Source organism: Aythya marila, assembly GCF_965140915.1.
Source record: "Aythya marila genome assembly, chromosome: Z".
Lineage (NCBI taxonomy): Eukaryota > Metazoa > Chordata > Aves > Anseriformes > Anatidae > Aythya > Aythya marila.
Window position 1 is genome coordinate 28424698 of NC_139080.1, and position 6000 is coordinate 28430697.

The 6000-nt window shown below is 43.5% G+C and overlaps 1 protein-coding gene across 1 annotated transcript in view; it reads left to right on the plus strand.

Moving 5' to 3' along the window:
- DMRT1 (doublesex and mab-3 related transcription factor 1) overlaps nucleotides 1-6000 on the plus strand; it is a gene marked incomplete at both ends in the record, with an annotated part of 60812 nt that overhangs the window by 54452 nt on the left and 360 nt on the right. The window lies entirely within an intron of this gene.

Here is a 6000-nt window from a genome sequence, read left to right on the forward strand (position 1 = left end):
TGGATGAGAAATGGAAAGTCTTGTTTGATTGTTTCGCATGTTATTTTAAGAGAATTTAAAGGCAGAGGTGAATGAGTTCAGCAAGAAGATATTTTCTTCAGCTTCTGGTTTCTAATTACACCAAGTTATAGCCCCACCTTCTTAGTTGCTAAAAGTACAAGCATGAACTGGAAAAGAATGAGATAATCCATGGTAAAGCATGCTGAATAAAGATCTCCATTCAGATCTTTACCTTTTATCCTGAGCTCCTAATGCCAAGAATTAATGCTATCTGAAAATACACAATGAATGTGCCCTACTGTGGGCATGTGAGATAATCCTAATTACTTTAAGTGTTAGTGAGAAGGGTAGGCATTTGAGAAGGAGAAAAGGACTTTACAGTGAAATAGTATATCTGTGCTAAGAGGTACAGGCTGGACATGGTTTTGGTTCCAGTTCCTTAGGTGTGCTGTGTTTTTTGTATCAAAAGGCAGCTCTGCTTGTTCTTGACACTTCTTGGAGCAGGGCAATTTCCATGGACATACATTTCTAGAATTGGACTATTTCCCCCTGTGTTAGTGACATGCAAAGAAGAAAGGATGTACGATTCCCATTTTACTTTGTTTTCTGCATTACAGAGATGTGAGGAGGGAGAGGACGAAGGTTTTTTAGATGAGCTCGCAGAGAGTGGCAGAGAACTAAAAGATACTCAAGATTCAATGAGTGTGTTCTGTGGTCAGAATCATAACTCACTGCAGCTTTAAAAATGTGATTGTGTTCAAATAAAATCTTAAAAATACAGCTGATGAAAGTTGGCCTCGGTTTTCTGAAGGTTTTGCTGTGACCTAGCAGGAGCACACCCAGCCATGGGCCCCTGACTGCTGGTACTTTTGACCTGCATAGACCAGAACACCAATGAGACTGGTCTCCTTGCACAGCTGATAAGTAAGATCTTCCTTTCTTCAACACTGGTTTCTTCATTCTAGAGTGAAACACTCAAGCCCTCTATCTTTTCAAACAGTGCATGCATACTGCACAGCCAGTTCAATGTGGATAGATCTGCTTTTTGACCTTTTGTAACTTACCTCTGTGTAGAAAGAGCTGAACATTTGCAGGGTTGGGCACTCCAAAGATGAGAGGTGGCAGAGTGGAGGTTGTTCGGGAGAGCTTGGCTTGGCCTTTCTGCATGTGTTTGCATTAGGATTTCACCGGGTCCATCTTGAGATGATGTACAGCAAAGTCAGGACAGAATCTAGCACTCCTGTTGGCACTTTCCTTCACAACAGGAAAATAATCTTTCTCTGTCTCTCTTCTGTCTTCCTGTGTAGCTGAGCCAGCCTTCATTCTGTTGATTCTCTGGTTCTGAGTGCTGTTTTTGCAGGAGTAACTGTTTGTTTATTTATTTATTTATTATTATTTCTTCCCGAATGCTTTGTCAGGCAGCTGTCAAGGGTGCTGTGCTAGTTGATGTAGCTTGTCAGGCTGTTTACTGGTGGTAGGTGGCAGAGTCAGCCCTGCAGGGTCAATCTGAGCCATGGAGTGATGGGGTACTACCCAACTAGGAGTAAACAGGGCAGTGTTTTCAAACAGGTTTCCCCCCACGGTATTTCCACACCATCCCATCAGAACACTGCCAGTCAGCCCCACTGTGTCTGGTTGTTGCATGGAGAAGACTGGCACCAGTCCTCAAGGTGCTGGTAACCTGAGGAAAGTGCCCAGGATATTTTCTTACCTTCCACCCTTCACACAGGTGGCATGGCTTGCTTCTGGGTTTCACTGCCACTGGTCTCCCAGGCCTGGTGATTTTTTAAGAGACCTCAAATAGGATTTTCAGGGACTGGAGAGGAAGTCACTGCTTGCTTAAACTGCATCCGTTTCCAGTGATATATACAAAGGGAAAATGCCTTGGCTACAGAGGAGAAGACACCATGAAAAGCAGTTCCTGTCCACCCTCACACCAAAGACCTAGGCATGCTTTAATTGTGCTCCAGTGCCCTCAGGCCACCAGCAGCAGCCTGGCTCCATTCCCTGTGGCTGTCCTTGCAGGCTTATGTATGCACACAGGGAGAAGTACGTGGTCCTTAGAAGCATGTGGGACTGGCATACTTATTTTCCTTTTCCTTGCAAAAGCAAGTGAAAGAGCTTTAAAAAATGAATTGTACCTCTCAACTTTAAATCTTTTAAAATTGCTTCTTACTGAGAGTTTAATAGTTTTTTAAATGTAAACTCAGGAAAATATTTACTTTTCAAGCATGAATATCCTTCCGCTTTCTCACATCATTGAAAGCGTATTATTCTTTTCAGTCCATTGAATTCCAGGGATCACTCACGTTAAAAGTCAATGCGGTTTCCAGTGTCAGAAGATGTAAGGTTTTGTGTTTATGGTTGGAATCCCTTCTCACTGCTTTTTCTATGTGTTAGTAGCTGATTTTTTTTTTCAGATTCATATGGCTTAAAAGTATTCAGGTGCTTTCCCAAGGGTAAAAGGTAATTAGATCAAGGAATGGTCTTTAAAAACTGCCACAGACTCAATTCTGGTACTGTTATTTACACAGATAAAGGCTGTGCAACAGCAGTGGGAGGATCAGCCACAAGCCTCAAACAGATGAAACTCATAGACCTAAATCAAAAAGAACATGGGGTTTGTTTCTTTGAACTCGGAACTTTTACATTTTATTGCCGTGTGATTAAAACACTGGAACAGAATTGCTCATTTCCTTTTTGCTGCCTTTTTATAGCTACAAGTCCCAAATCAAGTATCTTGCTCTTATTATCAGTTTTGCACCTACCCATTTCTCCTTGCTTGACTTCTGCATCTCCCATTGACTGCAGTGGAAGTCTATCCAAGTAAGCAGTGCAGGTTGGGGTACAGGGGTAGGTCTCATTTGCTAGGGAAAATACCTCTGTAGTTCCAGGCTCTTTTTAAAATCTGTGAGACTCTACTTACATGCACCTGTGTACATGCAGAGATTAACTTACACAGCCCAGGTTCTGTAACTCTGCAAAACTATGGCCAATTTGAAAGTCAGCGGAAGAATAGCCTGTGTTATTTGGATCAGTGCTTCAAGATCTCAGATGCCAGTTGGTGACTGGAACTGTTCCCATTTAAAGAAACCTTCCATTTGAGGTTCGACAATGTCTGATGCCCCATGAGAAGTGCTGGAGGACTGGTGGAGCTCTACTGGTCCAGAGAGCTTCAGACCCTCTGCCTGAGGTGCTGAGAAATAGACATGGGTGTTGGTTTACAGAGAAAGTTGACTTCTGTGTCACTCCCCACGCAATAATAAGTCAATAATAAGTTAACATAGAGCTGCTGGATAAACAGAACATAAAAATAAAGCTGCAGTTTTCTCTTACAGGGTTTTTAACATTTGGGCTATGTAGCATATGGGTGGGTTTCTTGCTGGACTCTTTACACATGGAAGTAAACTTTCTGTAAGTTTGTCACAGAGATTTATAGATCTCAGTATTTAAAAATGGGCCTTTCCATCACTCCAGGCACTTGCACACTAGAAGTACTAACAAAACCTTTCAAATAAATAAGCTGTTTGCCCATTTGGCTACTCAGGAGTAAACAAAAAATTATCCCCTTTCAACCCCAATCGCTTCTTTCATACTTCTATGCTGGAGCCTGGGAACAGGGAAACTCCTTACAGCGTGTCCTAAATCTTAAGATGTTGGGCTTTGCTGGATCAGAGCAATGGGAAGAGGGTTCAGAGTAGAGATCCAAGCCCTTCAGCCAGTCACTGGTGGCCAAGCCGTGATACTGTTTATTTACTTTGTAATGCAAGGTACCTGGTGAAGAAAGAGATGATTCCTGATGCCAGATGTAGCCAGATCGAGCCGAAGCTTGTGTTGGTGACTGGCAAAAGCTGTTTCCCTGAGTGACCTTTGAGGAGGTAGTCTCTGGGATAGATACACCAGGAGAGGCATTGGCTGCTGCATTTTCTGTAGGTGTTTTCCCCTTTGGTGTTTGGGTGCAGACCTGGGTACACAGCATCTCTGCTCCATCCTTCTGTAGCTGTCGAAGCATGAACCACTGCGACAAACTAGTTGCCTGAAATAATGATTTGTGCTTCAGGTCAAGGGAGCATGGTGCAGACTGAGCCACCCAGTGAGTACCTTGTGGCTGTGTGAGCCTGTCCTACCCAGTGAGCTTGCTTCCTTCCAGAGGAACAGAAATGCTGCTCCGTTCCTCCACTCCTTTCCCCAAGCCTACATGTTTACATCTGGCTCATGTCATAGAGGCTTTCAGGTAGTACTGTGGTCACAAGCAGCAGATTGCTAAGTGCATCCTCACCCAGATAGTGAGGAGGTTGTGCCTTCTTCTCCTTCTTGGACTCTGCCATCAACCCCAGTTACACACAGAAAAGGGAAGGGATGAGACAGAACTTCAGGAATCACCTCGTGTTCTCATGGCAGAGGAGGGCCTGGCTCTTCCACCTTGCGGGGCATGCATCCGATCCTGCAGCACTTCTCGGGTTCAGGGTCGGTGGGCTAGGAAAGGTAAAAGTCTACAAGGTTGTTTCAGGCTGCCAGCTACCAAAGTGCTGCTGTAGCCTCTTTCCTTTGCACCTGCAAAACAGTGTCTTCCTCCAGTAGTCTGGCTCAGTATGTGAGACCTGCTCAGCTGTTACCTGTGCTGATGATGCGCGATGATGCTACAGACCCATCTTCCTCGTTCTGTGTCACTAGGCTCTTAGCAGCATTTACAGGATGCCTAAAAGCTGTCAAAACAGTTACCTTTTCAGCCCTCATAACTAACCACTGCATTCTCTTCTTTTTTCTAGCTAGGAGAAAATGTAGTCAAGAATTAATACGCTATTCACGGGATTAAATAATTGTTTTATGTCAAATCTAAAAGACAATAGTAGAGTCTGCTTTGGGAAGGTGATGTTAGGGGCTAGCTTGTTCCTTATATGTATCAAATGAGTGACTTAAATCAAGGAGTCAGGTTCTACAAAGGCAAAAATGGGCAAAACTCCCCAAAAGCGACAGAAATTGCCATTTTATCTAGTCATGGGAAAAGTTGGTGAAAATAATAACATGAGATCTCAGCTGCATAAATGTCTCTTCCATTTCTAGGTAACCAGCGTTGTGTTCAGAATAAGGACAAATCAGGAAGCTAAGCTACAAATGGAAGTTACCACAGAAATATGCAATACTGCAGAAATGGGATTTTTTTTTTGTTTTGTTTGTTTTTAAGATAGTGTATCTCACTTTTGCAGTAACAGGGTGAATCCAGGCGACTGCTGTTTACTTTCCTTGATTCCCTTTTGGATTTGTGTGGCTGTGAAAGTCAAGCCTGTCCTCTTACTCCTAATGGAACTTGAGCCCTGCTAGAAACCCCTGGAGCCTGCAAGCACCCAGTGCCCAGATGTGGAAGAGCTACTGGCTTGGGCACAGCAGTGCAGTGTGAGGACAGAGCCTTGACTCCATATGGCTTGTTCTTGTGCAGTTGTACCAGATTCATCATAGCTTCTAAAAAACAAGCTGTGGTTGTAAAGTATATTCTCTTTTAAAAGATCACAGGCTGGTAATACTCTCCACTAAACAGTAAAATCCAGAACATAATAAGTATTGATGGTTAAGGTGTCAGGGGCCCATGGAGCTCCCGCTGTGATTTAGCTCCCTCCGACTGCCTCAACTACCAATGCATTTCGCTAATTACATCATAGATTTTCCTATTGATGAACAGAATCTGAATTAACACGGGAAGCACCAATGTTACCCTTTCACTATTATTGTTGTACAAGAAGCCGTGGCAGATGCTGGCAGTTAGTTACACAAACATTAGTATTAACGATTGGCCATTTGGAATTGGTGACAAACTGCCGCCCGCCGGAATCCTGAGCCTGAAACCAATCAGGAAGTTAATGAGGAGAGAAATTACCACTGCAGCTTCCCCTTAATTATATTCACGGTAGGCAGGAAGGGAGTGCTGGGGGTGGATCTCAACTCATCTAAGGTTAGGAAGGTCAGAGACCCTTTTACTTGGCTTTTGTATCTACTGCAAATTGC